The sequence below is a fragment of the Diabrotica undecimpunctata genome, chromosome 4 (genome assembly GCF_040954645.1).
Source record: "Diabrotica undecimpunctata isolate CICGRU chromosome 4, icDiaUnde3, whole genome shotgun sequence".
NCBI classification, from domain to species: Eukaryota; Metazoa; Arthropoda; class Insecta; order Coleoptera; family Chrysomelidae; genus Diabrotica; species Diabrotica undecimpunctata.
The window spans coordinates 4,224,325-4,244,734 of NC_092806.1; the positions used below are offsets into that span (position 1 = coordinate 4,224,325).

Genomic DNA, 20,410 nt, shown 5'->3' on the forward strand with positions numbered 1-20,410 from the left:
TCGAATGCTTCTAACTGTTTTGCACACTTCCAATGAAGATGTTCTTCAAATGATCAATTCAGAACGTCTGCTCATAAACACCATAAAGAGGAGAAAAACAGAATACTTCGGCCATATAATTAGAGGACCTAAATACCATCTACTTCGCCTTATAATACAAGAAAAAGTGGAAGGAAAGAGATGGATCGGTCGAAAGAAACTTTCATGGCTGCGTAATATTAGACAATGGTGTGATTCCACAGTAGAAGAATTATTTCGACTGTTCTAGAACATTTTTCAAAAGGAAGTACGTTGGTTATCATACATGGTTGTCAGCAAATCGGTTTGATGCAGAATGTTCTTTTGATTTTTGTATCAGGTGCTAAGTAGGGACAGTATTATTACGAAAAATGGTTGAAGGAACAGTTAATCTCTAATTTGCCCATAGGATCTGTTGTTGCTACCAACAATGATCCATACATGTGGACATATTTTCTTAAAACTTCATCCATATCTCGCCACCGCATTTGAAATCAGTAATACGACTGGTTTGAATCTTTCTTATGATCATTCTAACTCTCGAGTATATACTTTTTTTTTGTTGACTGGCTTTACATCTCGGGGTGAGTCTTCGCCGCATCCACTATAGATCTCCATCTTCTACAATCTTACGCTCCCATTCTTCATCGTTGTACCCCAATCGCATATAAATCAGCTTTAATATCATCCTTCCATCTTTTTCTGGGATGACCTGATCTTCTACCGTCTGGTCTCTCAAAAACAATGTCTTTAGCACTCCGTCTTTCTTTGATGTTTTCACTACCATACAGAGTCGCCAGTTTAGCATTGCCGCGCCTTCTCTCCTGTCAATTCATCTCTTTAATGGCCTAATATCATTCTGAGAACGTTTCTTTCAAATGAGTCCATGTTTCACTTCCATATGTAACAACTGAACAAATGATTGACTTGTGCAATCTTAATTTGGGTTTTATTTTTAGCATCTTAGATCTTAATAATGATTTATTGCTCTATTCCCCGCAGCTATCCTTGCTGAGACCTCTTTTTCTGTGATTATCATCTGTGATTACCGCCCCTAAACTCTTTTACGACTTCGAAGTTTTGGTCATTGATAGGCATGTTCCGCCTAACTCTTGGTATTGGATTTTAGGTTACCAGTATATATTTCGTCTTCTCTTCATTTATTTGAAGACTTAGACTACTTGATTCCTCCTCGAGTTGTGAAAATACATCTCTCACGTCTCTTGTAGAATGAGCGACTGCATCCAGATCATCAGCAAAGGCCAACAATAGTTTTGATTCTTGATTCGCAAATCACTCTGTCAGCTTAGGCGATATTTTACTTATTGCATATTCCAAGACCAAATTGAATAGCAACTGTGATAAGGCGTCTTCTTGTCTAAGTCCTGATTTTATACTAAATGGCTACAATGTTCTGTTTCCTATCTTTATCTGTACATATGAATCTGTCACGCATATTTGAGTTGACTCAACCAATTTTTTGCTATTCTCATTTCTAGCAGTCTTGCTAGCCATAGTCTGTTTTTATAATATCATATGCTTGCTAGAGATCTACGAAAATTTGGTGTTAATCCCAGTTGACTTTCCAGTTTTTTTTAATATTTATCTAACCGTAAATATTTAATCTATTGTTAACCCTCCAGCACGAGTGAGCCTCTTTAGCAAGATAATTGATACAACTGTATATGTTGTGCTAATAAGCGACATGCCTCTTTAGTGTCAAAATTGTTCTTTATTGTATAATGTCATACAATTTTTTGTGTAAAACGTTTCCTTCTTTTTTATCAACTCTTCATTTATATCATCATTTTCTGGCGCTTTGTGATCTGTAAAAGATGTTATTGCATTCTTTACTTCTTGAAGTGTTGGTACTGGTATTTCCACATCTACAGAGAATGGAATGTTATATTTGCTTTCTCCATCTTAGTTTCTATATTAGTAAATTTCGAAAATATTTCCTTCATCGTTCGACGATTTTTGTTTCTATCGTTATTAGTTCACTTGCTTCATTTATTATAGCCTGTGTTACCCCAACAGTTCCACCTTGTCTGACTGTCTGTATTTCTCTCAAGAATTTCCTTACTTAATTTATCTCGCCACTTATGTCCTTTTCTAGTATTTGCTGTTCTATATAGTTCCTCTTTTTAGTTCTGAGTAGTCGCCTTGTCTGTGCCCCTGTTCTGTAAAAATCTGCTTTGTTCTCATCTTTAGGGTTTTGTATTAATTTCAATGTATTGTGAGTTTTTATTTCCAGCATTTCCTCGCTTTTTTTGTCAAACCGTTTCCGTTTTGAGCGAGCCCTATTTTTTCCAATGGTTTCCTTCGCTGCTTGTTCTATAACTGATGCCACTCGCTGGCATTCTTGTGCTAAGTCTACATCATGCTCTTCCTCTTTCAGCAATTGGAATCTTTTGCTTATGGTTACTTGATAATTCCCTTCTTTATTTGGTGTTTGAAGAGCTTCGATCTCTTTGTTTTTCTTTCTCCAGCTTCTGTGGATATTCGTGTTTTAAACTTAAAGTTTACTAGAAAGAGATTACTATTCACGAATCAATAATGCTACTAGAGTGTCTTGCATCAATGAGGATATAATCTATTTGGTTCTGTGTTCTTCCATCATTTGAAATATCCATATGACCTTGTAAATGTCCTTTTCATTCAAATTGGGTGGCTTTAACAATCATGATATTAGAAATTGCGAATTTTGTTCATAAACCACCTAATTCGCGGCCGGCATCTTCTTCTTCTTTCTACAGGTGTTCCTGTCGTTAGCTTTTAAGCAATCATGTTGTCAAGCATTCGTATTATGTGTCCGGCCCATACAAGTCGCTGTGTTTTAATGAACATTAAGACATCTGGTTCATTAAAGAGTTGGTATAATTCGAAATTAAATCTTTTCCGTCACTGCCCTTGACCGTTTATAGTTCCAAATATTTTACGGAGTATCTTACGCTCGAATATTCTCAGAAGTCTTTCATCCTTCTGCGTTACAGTCAATACTTTCGCTCCGCATGTGGACCGGCCTTGGCGATGTTTTGTATATAATAATTTAATTTTTCTTTGGATATTTCTTAAGTAGAATTATTTTTGGAGTCCATAGCATGTTCCCTATTTGTAAGGTTTATTCGTCTTTTAATTGCTTGTTTTATTGGTAGTAGTCACTAGAGAGCCAATTTATGTTAAGCTGTCAACACGTTCAAAGATATGACTTCCAAATGCTGGTTTCCGCGTCTCATTTGCTATAAGATCTTAGTAACCAATCCTTAGTAACATGTACTTGGTTTTGTCTTCGTTGATGACTAGGCCGACCTGTGTCGCCGACGTTTCCAATTCTAGGAAATATTGCTCAACACCTCGCTTGCTACGCCCTATTATGTCAATACCATCAGCGTATGCTAAGATTTGTGTCGATCCATTGTAAATATTACCGCCGTGTCTAATTCGTGTGTCTCGGACTGCCTTTTCCAAGGCAATGTTATATAGGAACCAACTTGTCTGAGTCCATCCTTTATCTGAAAGGTTCAAGAATTTTCTCCCTATATCCTAACGCTGGCTTTTAAGTTAGACATTGTCATTCTCATTAATCGGATAAGTTTTTCTGGTATATCAAACTCACGTATTTATTGGTATAGTACTGCTCTCTTGACACTGTCGTATGCGGCCTTGAAGTCGACTTATAAAAGATTTGTGATTTAAATGGAAGAGAACACTTGGTCAGATGGTAGTGATAAAGGACTGTTCCAAAACATTTTTTTAAAAGGGAGTAGGTTGGTTCATATAATTATGGTTGTCGACAAATCGGTTAATACAGAATGCTCTTTTCATTTTTGCACCAGGTGCTAAGTCGGGACATTATCATTACGAAAAATGGTTGAAAGAACAGTTAATCTCCAATTTGCTTATAGGATCAGCTGTTGTTGCTACTAACAATGATCCATACCATAATAAACAAATTAATAGAGCACCTACTAGTAATTTTTCTGGAGGATTTGTCTTATTGAATGAATCTGGCCAATTGTTGATTTTTCTGGATTAAATTCGGCCTGGTATTTTCCAACTATGCCAACTGTGTAAACTTATAAGCCTCTCGAAGAGAATATTTGCTAGTATTTTGTAAGCAGCTGTTAACAGGATTATATCTCTGTAGTTGTCACACTAGAGCTGATCGACTTTTTTATGTAACAGGCATTTCATGCCTTGGGACCGTTCACAGAGCATGGTCTCATTTTGGCAGACAAGAAGTAAAAGTTTATGCGGTGCTTGTAGCAAGGCGTCACCAACATTTTTGTAGAGCTCACTACCAATTTGATCAGTTCCTGGTACTTTATTATTTTTAAGCTTTTTAATGTCTTGTACAATCTCTTCAGAGGTAGGTGGTCTTTCGTTTGGGTTAAATAGATTCCAATCTATTTGTCTAAATACGACTACCATACAATTCAAACAATTCTAAAAAAAATTAGTCTCTTAATATACATACATACATTTTATTATTTATTCTAAAAATATCACGGTTGATATGTAATCTAGAGGCTAACAATATATTCTTATATAAACACTTATATGTTCTAGGTATATTTTAAAAGTACTACCAAGTACTATCAATTATCTAATATAAACTTTTATCAATAATTGGAATAGCCACAAGTATGTGTTAAGAACATAATTATATTTAAAGAATATCCGATAAAGGTATGTTCCAAGAATAAACATTTACAAATGTTTCCGAGATTACTACGTAGACGAATGTGTTCAGTATATTCGGACCGAGAATATTCTTTGAAGTATATCCAAAGAACATGAATTTTCGATTTTTTTTATGGTACATGCTATGATTGTGTTAAGCATACTAAAAGAATATACTTAGATGATTGTTGGTAGCGTATGTTTCGAACATGCTGCGAACATTATATTATTATTGTTATATGGGATATTAATGTGTCAAAATCTTCCACGTTTCAATATATTATTTATTTTTTCTTAATTTTTCTCATTTCGTGAGATATTTCGTATAATAATTTTTTTTCTTATAGTCAAAGTGATAAAGCCTTTGTATATTACATTTGGTTATATTTTTTGGCTATTATAATAATGAGAATTTATGCTATAGCGAGAACATTTTTTCTTGACCTTGTAGTTCTGTTTTTGCGAAATTAATCTATGAAATATCTTTAATTCATTTATTTTAAGAAACAATGTTGTGACAAAATGTTAATATTTGAAGATATCACCAACGTTATCAATAAAAATTGAACGCAATAACTCTGTTGGATTGTTTTCGGCGTCTATATTGACAAACTGTTAGCAATATTTAATTATTTTTCTCTTAGATTGGCACATACTAATGATGATTGCGTTAGTACCACACTATTTACTGTGTCCTACTTGTTTTCCTTTGATATATTTTCTGGACAATCCTATGTCGAAGCATTGAATGTCGTAATCGTATAAATCTTATTCCATCTTTCTTCTCATTGTTGAAATACTTATTTTCCTAACATTCTTGAATATACGCTCACACTAAACTGCAAACATAAAGCAAAAGAGCTTACTCCGAAACAGTCACACCACCTGAAACTTCTGAATGCTTTATACAGCCTACCAAGGATACACGTTCAAAAAAGTGTTCTTAATAACAAGAAATTATAACTTTTTTGTAGACGTATATGGTTCACCCGACCCATTGAGTGTTGCTCAAACTTTTACAAAAGATATTGAGGGGTTACTAAAAATATTAGATATCTACCCTCTGTTCAAAAAAAAAAATAATGAAAGCACGTTGCACAACAATTAAGCGCAAAATATCCAAATTGCTAGATACAAATACCCCCTCTGAATTAGACAATGATAAAGTATAATAATAAAAATTAACATATAGCACAAAAATGTCAATACTTTAGTGGAACATAAATGGTTATTATACACAACTAGAAATGTTTAAATTATTAATTGCTAAACACTTACCTTCAATAATATGTCTCCAAGAAACGAATTTTACTGGCCAAAATATAACAAAATTAAAGGTATTTACAGGTAATCATAAAAACAGACGTAATTTTAAAAAAGCCAGTATCTATTTATGTTAAGCAGTAGCAGTATCGATAAAAACTATCAAAATTATTAACATCTGTAACATTTTTATTTTCCATCGAATACTCCTATAAGTATCAAAGAGATTACTCATATTGTAGATCAAATTCCATCGCCTAAGATTGTAATAAGAGATCTAAATGCACGCTATCGACTTTGGGAATCTAATAGATAACAAAATAGGATACATAATAGAAACTGTCATTAATAACACCAATATTATTCTGCTCAACAATGGATCTCCAACAAGATTTGATTCTTTTATTGGAAACACTAGTTGTATTGACTTATCTCCCGCAGACCCTTCGTTAGTAAAAAACATAACTTGGGAAGCTAGTACACAATTCTATGGAAGCGATAATTTTCACATAGTGATAGATTTCGAAGGTAAACAAGAAATTCAATCTTACACTAGATGAAATACAAAAATAGAGGATTGGTCACCGTATGCACAATTTGTGGAGAATCAATTGAATTATTTTTCAGATCCATCTCCGAATGACAGTATAAACGACTTAGTAAATAAATTTTCCTATGTCATACTTTCCGCAACAGATCATTTCATCGGAAAAAAGAAAATAGTAAGAACTCGTATAAGAGTACCGTGGTGGAAAAAATCATTGTCAAAATACTATAAAGAAGACTAACAGAGCTTTCAATAAATACAAAAAACACAAGAAAATCTTCTGGAATATAAGAAGTTAAAAGCTATTAGTATAAAAATGGTAAAAGAAGCAAAAAAGGAATAGTTGAAACAATTTTTATCAACAATAAACAGTTCTACCCCAGCAGCAATAGTGTGGAAATAAATTTCAAGACACCACACAAACTCTGCAATAAGATATTTTGAATATAATAATAAAATTCATACATCCAGATTTGAGCTAGCCAGTGTATTAGCTTCATCATACGAGTCATATTCAAGTAATGAAAACTTTTCTCAAGAGTTTGAACAGTTTAAAACCAAAGAAGAATTGGTAGAATTTAATTATGATAAAAGCGATAACCTACCAATAAATGCGCCAATACCAGAAGAAGAATTGAATCTATAAATTTTATTAAAAACTATGATCCTGGTCCTGGTGGTTATTTTGGCCTGGGCCTTCTACTAAGAGCGAGAAATATGTCAATAGCAACAAAGTGCAAACTTTATAAAACAATAATACGCCCAGTGCTCACATACGGATCGGAAACATGGGCAATGACGACCCGAGATGAAGAGTTACTGCGAGTCTTTGAAAGAAAAGTATTGAGGACCATATATGGCGGAGTAAACGAACAGGGTCTGTGGAGAAGGCGATATAACTTTGAACTCTATAGACTTTTTGGTGATGCAGATATTGTGAAGACCATCAAAATAAACCGCCTAAGGTGGGTGGCCCACGTTATGCGGATGGATGAGAGTGACCCCACTAAAATAACTATGCTAAACAGGCCGGTCGGAAGAAGAAGAAGGGGGCGACCTAAACTCAGATATCTGGACGATGTACAGGAAGATCTGAGGGAGATTGGAGTAAGGGGCTGGAGAAGACAGACACTCGACAGGGAAGGATGGAAGAATGTTTTGAAGCAGGCCAAGGCTCACGAAGAGCTGTAGCGCCAACTGATGATGATGATCCTGGTCCAGATGATATTCCTACTATTTTTTCTAAAATTTTGCCTAAAAATGGAACTGCCTATTTACTAAAGATATATTACAAAATATGGCCTGAAGGAGTGTTTCCACAGACTTAGAATAATGTTAACACAATACTTATTCTTAAACCTGGTAAACAACATTTAGACCCAAACTCCTATCATCCAGAATCGGTAGGATGAGCAAAGTTTTCGAAAAATTAATCAACTAACGCCTTATTTGAATACTCGAGCAAAGATCTGTTCTATCTAACAAACAAAGTAGATTTCGTAAAGATAAGTGAACTCTAGACAACTTAGTTCACCTCGAGTCCGAAATACATGAAGCGCTAGCAAATAATCAAAGCTGCATAGCAGTATTTTTTTATATAATCAGAGCATTTGATACAGTTTGGCGCCATGGAATAATTAAAACTCTACAAAAATTAGGTATACAAGGAAATATTCTAAACTTCATCACTAACTTAAAAAAAAAACGCGAAGCTTCCAAGTAAAAGTAGACGATTTCATTTCTAAAACAAGATTACAGGAAAATGGTACCCCTCAAGGATCATCGATGGGTGTTACTCTTTTTCTTATTGCTATTTATAGTATTATGGAAAATGATAACTTTAGAGTAAAAAAAAAATAGGACAATAAAGTAATAGAAATGAAAATAGCGAAGCTAAGATGAACAGTTTACATGGAAAGGTAATAACCTCTAGAGAGAAATTTAGGTGGAGAAGATCTTGAAAAAAGCTTTGTCCTTGCTGGTCAGATAGTATTGAAAATAAATTTGAAGAAACTGGAAGTCTAAGATAATTGAATACTGAGAGAAAATGGCGAACTGTAACTCAAAATCGCTCTGATTGAGTCAAATAGTTGGACAGATCCAGATTCGCCATAATTTTTGTTATCGCATTGTTTACTATTAGTTTGTTGACTGTTGTTCTTCCAGCCACGACGTTATTGAAATCTACGATTTTCAGTAAAAAACAAGTACATACTATATATTACACAAAAACTTATATAACTAATTTTAAGATAATAGTATTGGCTGTGTTAGCTTATGAACCGAATCTGGTACAGGTAATTCTTACTAAATATAATACTTGGTACCAATTTTTTCACGCGATTTCTTTGTTTTTATAAATATATTTTAATAACGGTATATCTAGTGTTGCGTCATTTATTTATCGGAGAAAGTTCACGAGAACTGTTTATTTATAACTAGGAAAGTCCACTGCAAATAAAATTATAATTTAGGAGATGATAGTTTTTTGATATATCTTGTACTGAGCATTTTCTATATGATATCGAAGAGCCCGATGGGGGTAATTGGGAAAGTACTAATTAACGATACCCACTCATTGCAAAATCAAGACTGTTAACCTTAGTTGTGATAAAACAGTATGCAGGTCAATGACTTCTTACCTAAGTAGTTGATACTTAAATGCATCGTAAGCGAATAAAAATTAAAAGAATGTAACGTATTGTACTAAAATTATGACATTGAGTATCATTTCTATTATTTTTTCCTTACAGTTTATCATTCTTTTAGTTTCCTTTTTTTCATCATCCTCGAACTCTGTTTCACTTATCTATATCCATTGACCTATCCTTATCTACAAGATCCTGTTTCTACTGTTTCAGTTTTATATCTAATATAAATATTTGGGAGCTAAGAAATATAAATATTTTGGTATAATACTTGACACAAAATTACTATCGCCCAGTCATATAAGTGCATAAAAAATCGAAACCAAAGCTGCGGCTCAACCCCTAGTAGAACTTTAATGTTCTATAGAGCCTATGTACGTTCCATCATTGACTATTGATGTTGTTTATACGGAATTTTAAGTAATACCAACTTAAGAAAATAGAGATCAATATAAATGTCTTATAGTTGGCAGTAGTGAGATTATATCCTCACAATTGAATGCAATAGAGGCAGAATGTAATGAATTTCCTTTGAATTTGTGCCTTCAGTGATTATCACAAAAATATTTGTTAAAACTAAATGCCCGGGAGTCAAACATGATCAACACATTAATAGTCTAGGCGGGATCTGTTTTGGATTGGACATTTTCCATAGGAAGCTATTTTTTTGCTGGAATCACTTCAGGATGTGCCCAATATCGATAATCATGATATGCGCCAGTCGCAAACCCTGTGCTAAATTTTTTATTTATCAAAATCTGAAAAAAATTGAAAATTTCTCATTTTTTTGCTCCTATTTTCGTTTATAATTCGGAAAATATTGATCCTAGAGAAAAAATTATAATAGGTTAAAAGTTTCGTTATTAAATTTTACACAATATTTTGTTAGCTAGAAATTCAAAATTTAATCTTTATTGTTGAAAGCATTTTTTAGGCTTCTAAACAAATTGAATAACTTTACGAGCTTTAAACATATCAATTTCAAAATTTATACACTTAAAGAACATTAAAAGATGCTTCTTTAAAAAAAAAGATACATTCGGCTTACTGGTTGCCGAGATATTAAAGGTCAAAGTTGGCATTCATTTGCCGTGTAACCATAAGTGATAGAGAGCTCGTTTTTAAACAAATACCCTCGTCTTGTCAAGTACTTTTTATATGAAAAGTTTTACATAATGCGCTTTATGGCAACATCCATAAAAAAGACAAATAAAAAACCGTTTTCGCGTAAAATGTCGCTCGGAATGCATGAGAGGTGGTGGTGGGGGACATTCACTCGAAATGTGAATCGGCGAGTTCAAAATCATAGCGCGCGCTAAAAATTGCATTACCTCGGCTTCTTGTTAACCAATTTTGCTCTTTTTTTTTTGAGTCGATGTCTCGGACGACAAGGATTTCAAATATCATATTTTCAAATACCATTTTTAATTGCAAAATTGGGAAATTTGCAATAAACAATTGTATGTTAAATAAGTCATTGCATTTTTTCTTCATTTGAGCTTGCAATTTATACATTAAAGTGAATTGTTACTTTTAGTAAACAAATATGTATTTATAAATTGTTAATAAATAATTTAAATTGTTAAGACAAAGGCGAAAGAAAAAAAAAAAAATTTTTTTCATAAATAAACTTTATTTTGACTCAATCTTCAATAATTTTTTTTAAAGTATTTTTCTTTTTTTTGGAAGGACAAGAATCTTCAGGTCTGACCTTGACCTTCAATATCTCGGCAACCAGTAAGCCGAATGTATCGTTTTTTTTTTAAAGAAACGTCTTTTAATGTTCTTTAAGTGTATAAATTTTGAAATTGAAAATTGAAAATGTTTAAAGCTCGTAAAGTTATTCAATTTGTTTATAAGTCTAAAAAATGTTTAAAACTTTAAAAAAATTTATAGACTCTCCTAGTGAACCGATTTGAATTTTACAAAAAGCGTTTGAAAGTTTGAGCCTTTTTTTATATGTCAAAAAATTTGCAACTATCTGAAGGCCTTATTTAGGGCCTACTATAAATTTAAAAATTTGCGATTTTTTTCCAGTAGGCTGGATTGCAAAATTATTATGCAAAACCTATTTGACCGATCTTAACAAGATTTAGCACACGTTTTAAACATATTAAAAAGTTTTTCTAGGCGGAATATGGAGCTTGTAAGTCAAGTTTAGAAAGTCGAAAACATTTAAAGGATTAACTTCATTTTTTTGTACTTTTTTTTCCAATTATTGCTATTTTTTCAACAATAAACATTAAATTTTCAATTTCTAGCTAACGAAATATTGTGTAAAAATTAAATAACGCAACTTTTAACTTCATATAATTTTTTCTCTAGGATCAATATTTTCCGAATTATAAACGAAAATAAGAGCAAAAACATGAGAAATTTTCAATTGTTTTCAGATTTTGTTAAATAAAAAATTTAGCACAGGGTTTGCGACTGGCGCATATCGTGATTATCGATATTGGGCACATCCTGAAGGGATTCCAGCAAAAAAATAGCTTCCTATGGAAAATGTCCATTATGGTCTGAATTTCTACAGATCCCGCCTAGTCTATAAGTGATATTGTAAAAGAAGACTTAACAAACCGGTATTGGGAGCTAAAAAATTCTCCCCCGCTCGCAGAAGCATTTACTGAGACCAATTGAGTCCAAAATTTGTTTGGTAATAACAAATTACAATACATACTGAGTCTGATACTGAGTCTGATCAAAAAAATCACATCCTCCTAAAATCCATACTAGGTGACTTCTATAACAAAAGTCTTATATTTACGGATAGATCCAAGTCGAAGTAAAGTGTTGGTTATAGAGTATTTATTCAAAATACAAACCAATCATTGATATATAAATTACCACCTGGATATAGCATTTACACTGTCGAGCGTTTTGCAATTATAAAAGATATTATCTGTTTATCATCCAATAACATACACGAAGGAGTAATATTAACAGATTCTAAATCTGAATTAGAGTTTATAAAAAACACAAAATTTTAAGGAATGAAATGTCCTATATTATGTTCTTTAAAAAACATAATTGCAAATTTAATTTTAACATTTATTTGAATAAGAGGCCATGTAGGTATACCAGGGAATGAAAAAGCTGATACTCTAGCTAAGTAAGCAGTACATAATGAAATATTTATACATTAAGGGATATATTTAACTCAATAAAAAAATAAAATAATGCTAAAATGAGAACAAAAATGGGAGAATATTGTTGAAACCATCAAAATACATATACCGCGTAGATTATCACTGCGCCGAGCTTTCGACATCCTCTCCGATGTCTTCTTCAGGGCTTACGGGGTCTCAGTCTCGGATCTCTAGTCATCAGATCATTTATACCGTCGATGATAATGTGGTTTGGGTGGACATTGGCGCGAAGATTTCTTACGACAAAATTTTGATGGGAGAGTCGAGCGGACGATAGTGTCTTCCATGTCGAAGAGGGAATTTGGTCTTTTTTCAATCTCTATGGCTTCTTGGATAATTCTCGGTTTATAGAAGCGGATAGGTGCTATGACTGTGGAGTTTTTAAAATCAATTTTGTGACCTCTATGAAGATAGTGTTGACTAGAGCTAAAATTGAATCGGAATTGCGAACGGAAATGGAATGTTCGTAAATCCTATTTTAAATTCTACGGTTTGTTTGACCTACATAAGATCGGAAACAATCTGCACAAGAAATTTCACAAATTCCGTATTATACTATATATATGTATATATAGTAATTAATATACATTTTTCTATTTCTGTAATTTACAATTTTTTTAATGATTAAAACTGTTGGTTTAACAGCTCGTTAGGTGTACTTGGTATTCTAGTTATTATTATGAGCTTTTGATATGACACAATAGTAATTGTGCATTTTTCCTTTCATTAAAACAACTAATAATTGCCTTTTAATGCGAGTTCGTTGTTTTTTAATTGCGGATCATTTTTTAAAAATCATTTTTTTAATATTTCACTTCTTAGTTTCATATTATGAGTTATAAGTGCATAATATGTCTTGGAGAGTACAACTGGACAAAATCAGTAAAGGTAAATTAGTGATATAATATACAATTTTGTTTATTAAATAAATCATTTTCATTTCACTGTGATCGATCGATATTTGCTTACTTTGCGACTTATATATCGATGCTATATTGAATTAACTAGTTTTATGTCATTTAGAACTAACTGGAATGTATAGACACATGAGCAATGACATTGGTTTTATAATATCTCCTGAAACATTTACAATTGCCTCTTTTAATGGATTTAGGTTAACTTTTAAATATGTAATAAAAAATAATATAACAGACAATTAAAAAAATGTCTTTATCCAGTCTTGTGTAAGTTTACTTAAAAGTGCCACCATTTGAATAGGCTGAAAAATGCATATAAGAAAAAGAACTCACAATCTTTGAGCTGTGAAGCAGATTGACTGGACATTGGCCCCCTATGTAGCCAACTCCTGAATACAAGGGACATTCCACATTGAGCTAGGGAGAACTGAACTTCTAGCCAGTATAAAAATATAACTCAACGAAATAACTTAGGGTTCACAACAAGATAGCAATGGATACCCAATCAGGGCATAACTTGGGACTAAACTTGGATTATACTCGGACATTGAAATATACTTAAGATTATACTTCAGAATCGTATTGGAATCGACTTCGGACCGAACCAAGTTTGGACCCACATTGGCCCTAATTAAATGAGAAAATAACAATGTTAAATAGGCCAAGAGAAGCAAAAGATGAAAATATAAGGAGATACGAAATGTATCAAAAAAATAGCTTACCCTTTACCAACTGGGTTTGGGTCGTTTTAACTGACAAGAACCACGTGTTCAAGTCGAGCAAAGAAACATGTTGCTCTTTAAGTATTAAAATCTTCAACCATTGTCATCGACCTAGGGTCGTATTATAATTTAAATTTAAACTGGTATGTAAAACCATATATTGATGTCTCCGCTGCAATTTTAGTGTTAGCTACAGGTATCAAAAGAAGGCACTGAGGATGATCTGAGCTAGATCGAAAACGTTATGTAAAGTTTGAAGTAAATGTTTTATACCAATATACAAATTTTGAAGTTTTTTACTTCTGTATAAGTTTTTTAACTATGGTATACAGCCAACTACTGAGATTTCCCATTAATTTTTACTAACATTTGTATCTGGACCGGATGTACTTTCTACATTCCATCCAAGTCAAAGAAAAAATGTTCAAACTATCTCTCAATTGCTCAATTTTTAGTGCTGAAGCACTTGCAATTCTTGTAGCCTTGATATATTTCGACAGTTAAAACAATAATGCAGTTTTAATAATATCCGATTCATTGTCAGTCTTTTTATCTCTCAAAAATACAAAGTTACCCAATTATAATTCTAATCTTTTCATTTATCAAATTAAAAACATGCTTGTCAACCTTAAAAATAAAAATTAAACTACGAATTTTATTTGGGTAAAAGCTCATATTAGTATAAAACATAATGAGCGTTTTGATTCCAAATTTTACCAGATGAGAGAATTTGTGTTCCTGACGCATTCCTCATCTCTAAAAGAAAATCTGGCAAACTTTTTGCAACAACTCAACAACACAATACGTGTATATACAACCACACATCCCTAATTCCAGATGGTTTAAGAATTTAGAATACAACAACTTTAATAAGATTGAGATTTGGTCACGCTTGTTATCCTGCTCATCTTGCACAAATCAAAATATACAATTCAGACTTATGCGAAACTTGTCAACAACAAGGAGATCTTAACCACATCTTTTTTAAGAGTTCCAAATATCTTCAGCATTCAGGAACTATTTTAAACAACTTGCAAACTCTGCAAATATTTCCTCCATATCAAATAAATAACCTATTAGCTACTAATAATAAAATAGGCTATGATTAAATGTATACATAGTGCAAATGTGTGTCTGTAGTCAATCTCAGCTAAGCTCGTTAGCCTTTGTTTTAACCCAATTGTTATTACCTTTCTTTCCGTGACCTATTGCTAGTAATATCTTAAACAAATGTCCTGATGGGTCTCTGCACGAGAAGTGATTATCCCTGTTTTTCCTGATATTTTTTTTGCTATAATTTTCTCTTTTTGTTTGATTCAGTTATAGGGATTTTATGAGGTTTTTTGACTCGAATAGATACACTTTTTGCACTAGCAATAATTATTAGTATAGATATACACTTTTTTATTTTCTTTAGTATTAATTATATTAGAATATTAATATTAGTAATTTTTCATTTATTATTTCTCAACACGTAATTGGCTAAATAGCTAAGTGTTAAAGCTACAAAAAAAAACATTTGTATCTTTTTATTCCACCATAAATTATCACATACATTGCAGCTTTGCGTATACTTGAGATGATATTATTATAGGTTTCTTGTGAAATCTCCAAAGGTTGAGAGTAGCCTATTGTGTAATATTTATTGATATAGTCACATGGCATTCTCATGTATAAAACAATCTACCAAGATAAATTTTTTATAGGGTACTTCTTGCTTTGCTTTATTTTTTTACTTTATATTTTGGTGGGTACAATACTTTGAACAATATTTTAAACCAGCATCAAAAGCTTACTTCGTTTTCTTCTTTAGGTGCCGTCTTCTTAGCGAAGGTTGGCGATGACCTCTGCAAAATCTTCCCTATTTTGGGCTTTCCTTATTAAACTTTGAAAGTCTAATCCTGTCCAATCTTTGATGTTGCGCAGCCAGGTCATTTGTCGTCTTCCCGGGCCGCGTCTGCCTTCTATTTTCCCTTCTATAATAAGCTGAAGGAATGTATACCTGTCGTGTCTAAATATGTATCCAAGATAAGACGTTTTACGCTTCTTGACAATTTCTGTGAGTTCACGTTCTCTATTCATACGCCTTAAAACTTCTTCATTTCTAACGCGGTCTGTTCATGGAATTTTCAGCATACGACGAAATACCCACATCTCAAAGCTCTATAAACGTCGTAACGAGCTGACTGTTAACATCCAAGCTTCCACGCCGTGTAATAGTACACTATATACATAACACTTTATCATGCGGTATCGTAGAGGCAAATCAAGATTACGGGTAGTGAGTAACTGTCGCATCTTTAAGAAGGTGTTTCTTGCCTGTTCTATTCTACATTTAATCTCTTGTTCTTGATCTAAGGTTTCATGTATCCAACAGCCTAGATACTTAAACTTTTTCACTTGGTCAACTAGATTGTTGTTGACTAGTATGTTTATAACTGGTGTGTGTTTTTTTTTGAAATTACCATTGTTTTGGTTTTTTTTTTACATTCACCTTAAGGCCATATAGTTCTGCTTCTTGCACTACATTGGTTAACAGAATTTTTAATTCTTCTTTGCTGCCAGCAATCAGTACTGTATCGTCGGCATACCTGATATTGTTCATGATTTTTCCATTGACTTTTATTCCTTCTTATGTTTCATCTAGAGCATGTGCAAAGATGTCCTCTGAGTACAAGTTGAATAATAATGGTGATAGTATACAACCTTGTCTAACTCCTCTTTGGATGTTTATGGTTTCAGTATCACCCATTTCAGTTCTGACAGAGGCGTTTTGGTTCCAGTAGAGTTCACGTGTTGTATTAATGTCGTTTGGATCCAAGTTCTTTTTTTGCAAGCATTCTATTAGCTGATCTTGTTTGACTTGGTCAAAAGCCTTTTCATAATCTATAAAGCACAAGTAGACATCTTTTTGTTGATCCTGACACTTTTGTATGAGAACAATGAAACTGAACAAAGCTTCTCGAGTTCCCATACCGTTTCGAAAGCCAAATGGTTCCGGACCCATATCTTTTTCGCATTTTTTGTAAATTCTGTTATGGATAATTTTTAGAAATAGCTTCAGAATATGGCGCATGAGACTTATTAATCAAAAGTCGTTACATTTTTTTTGCGTAGTTTGATTTGGGTATAGGCACAAACAGAGACGTTAACCAATCTTGTGGAATTGTACCAGTCTTGTATATACTGCTGAGGAGTCTTGATAATAGTTCTAAATTGTCTTTTTCTAAAAGTTGTATAATTTCACTATGAACGTAGTCAGATCCAGAGGCTTTTCCGGTTTTCATATTTTTTAAGGCGTATCTTATTTCTGATGTTAAGATGGGCAAGTCGTTATTTTCGATGTTTGTTTGTCTATCAATATTTATTGTTCTATCGTCTGAGAATAGGTTTTGTATGTATGTTCGCCATTTAACGCTTATTTCTTCTATTGTGGTCAGGACTCTATCTAAAAGCTTACTCTTAATAAAATTACATAAAGTTTACATTTGTTCTTTTTTGATATTATTATGGACATAAAACATTATTAAACTGAGCTGCTGCTGAGACACAAAATTTTAATAAAACTAAAAATACCACACCTTAATATAGCTTGCAATAAAAAATGATCGATCATAAACACAAATCAGGTGGTTTCTCAGTTTCTCTTTCACGATACGACACTCCATTAGCGTAGGTACCAACCTGTAACAGTATTAAGTTATATTTGGTATTTGATTATTATCGAGCACGGAATATGCCCAACGCCATTTATGTTGCGCTGAAAAGTTCAAGTTCACGGGAGAGATTTACAGGACGAATTGAATAAATATTATCAATACCTTTAGTTTTTTTTTATAAATGTCGTTTGAAATATTCGGTAAAGTTACCGATTTCCTGTAATTTATTTTGAAATATATTACAAAACAATAAATTAAAAGGCCAAATAGCCAATGGTTTCTTCCAACACAAAAATATACACTAATTGACGTAGATACAAACTGCAATTTTAGTTGAGTTGACAATTTCTTACATTGGTGAAACCCAGGTATTATGGCTACTAGACTAGACCATAATATGTCTTTTATTGCATTAAAATACTTAAATTCGTTTACTCGTACGTGTATAACTAATGTGCCCCATCAGTAGGGTCAAATATGTTGCTATTTATCAACAATTATCTTGTTTTTCTTCCTCTATTTAACGAAATATTGTTATGACTGTAGACTTCGGCAAATATGCAAATAAAAATGTAGAAAATATGCGCATAAATATGCACGTGTTTACCCGAAAATATGCAAATATTTTACAAAATATGCATACAAATAAATAAAAAAATCGTAAAATAGTAACAATTTTATTTAAAAAAAAAAGTGTACATAACTAAATATTTCCTACTATTCATTAAGATTTACATTTATTTTAAGTAACTACATCATTTTTAAGTATGAATAAACTTATTTAGAATTATGGTAACAATAAATGACCAAGTGGTGTTCAAAATTTTCTAACAAAAACTTGTGGCTTCTGTCTGAGTACATATATTTATATATGGAAAAACTTCGTTCAACATCAACTGATGTAACGGGAGCATTTTTCAAACTAACCAAAACATTTGGTTCTAAATTAATTGTTTCCGAAATATTTCCAGCTAGAACACTGACTACTTCAGAAAGAATATGGTAACCTTTATTTTTTTCCATAGTAGCTTCAAATTTTTTTAAAATATCTTTTCCAATATTACCTCTAACGTTCCGACAACATGACGCAAATTCTTTTATTAATGCTGTACTTTCGAACAATGACAGTTTTGGTGATTCTAACTGAGTAATTGTTTTTTGAACAAAACTAAAATTTGATTTTATAAATGAAAGTTCTTGTTGAAGCAAGTTACTCTGAAAAGTTTGTTTAGAATCCAAAAGAGATTGGGAACTTTCATCTGTTAACGTATCAATTATGTTCTTTATTTTAACAAAATGATCTGCATAAAAATTAGCTGCTTCTAACCATGTTCCCCATCGCGTTAAAATAGGTTGTGGTGGAAGAGGAATGTTAGGTAGCATTTCTTTATAAAGTTGAATTCTTATAGGAGATTTAAGAAATACTTTTTTGACACTGGATATCATGGTATTTACAAGAGGAAACTTTTTTCGTATTTCCTCTGCAACTCTGTTTAATCCATGCGCTACACAAGTAACATGTATTAAATCTGGGAAAAATATTTTTAAATTTTGTCCTGCTTTCACCATATAAGGAGCAGCATCCGATAAAATAAGCAGTAATTTATTAGAAGGAATAGTTGTCGGAAGAAAAAAAGTTGCTAATGTTTCTTGTATAAAACGCGAAATTGTTAAAGCATTTGTTTTCTCAAGTTGCTGGCATGAAATAAGATGAGATTTTGGTAAGGTATCTTCTTTAAGAACACCAATCAATAAATGAGCAATATACTTTCCTGAGGAATCAGTGGTTTCGTCTACAGATATGTAAAAATAATTATCTGCAATTTCTTCCTTAATATTAATTAACACCGACGAGTATAGCCCGTTCACATTATTTCTTCTTAGAGACCGATCACTTGGAACATTAAGTTTGCAATATTTTTGTAGAAACGAACTAAAATTTACATTTGCTAATTTTGAAAGCGGTATGTTTGCAGACACTAATGCGCGACACAAGTCTTCATTAAAAGTTTCTTGCTCATCTAATTTTTTTGAAGTAGATTGGAAACATTTAGCCATTGAAGTTTGATGTTTTCCTCCTATTTTTCCTTTTTTTGCAATGTGTGAAGCAGTTCTCACATGTTGGTCTATCTGAAATTTCTTCTCACATGCTATCTATAAATAAAAATAAAAACCTTTATTTTAACCCAACCTTTAAAATATAAAAATATACAAGGTGTTTTTGGTTAATCAAATAACTGGTTTGGAAAAAAAAACACTCGCTAAGTGTTTTAAATGCAGTATTAATCCACAAATTAGTTTTTGTTACTAACCATTAGTACATCATATAACTTATTTTAAAATTCAACAAAAGTTTTTTTTTTGTTAATTCAATTACAATAAAAATAATTGTGTTTTAGAATAGCTGACTTCATAAAAAAAAGTAAAGGTGAAAAATTTTTCTAAATACACACCATTGTATTGTACCATGGACAATTTTTTCTCACTAAAGGAAGCTATTTTTCATTTAAAAACAACCTACGAGTACTAAATTTCAAGTAAATACGTTTATTGGTTTTAAAGTTATTGTTGTTATTAACTAAAAGAATTTAATTTTTTTTAATTTTAACACCCTGTATCTCTAAAAAGTAAATAAGTTTGACCCCTCATTAACTATATCGTTTTGTTCAATTTTTCTAGAAGTATCTACAGTCAAACGTTGTAAGTGTCATTTGGAAACACCCTGTATGTATGAAATATTAGATATTTAATAGAAAATATTAGATACTTACAATTTTGCCACAGACTGAACAGTAGATTTTTCC

At 32.2% G+C, this 20,410-nt stretch overlaps 1 protein-coding gene across 2 annotated transcripts in view; it reads left to right on the forward strand.

The window, feature by feature from the left end:
- The window catches only part of LOC140439061 (zinc transporter ZIP1-like), a 78,468-nt gene that overhangs the window by 29,331 nt on the left and 28,727 nt on the right, over nt 1-20,410 (forward strand). The window contains exon 1 of one of the 2 annotated variants that reach the window (XM_072528709.1): nt 13,115-13,196. The exons of the other annotated variant lie outside the window; for it this stretch is intronic. The gene's annotated coding sequence lies outside the window, so the exon portion shown is untranslated. Of the gene's footprint in view, nt 1-13,114; nt 13,197-20,410 lie in introns of those variants that run through there. 2 annotated transcript variants of the gene reach the window in all.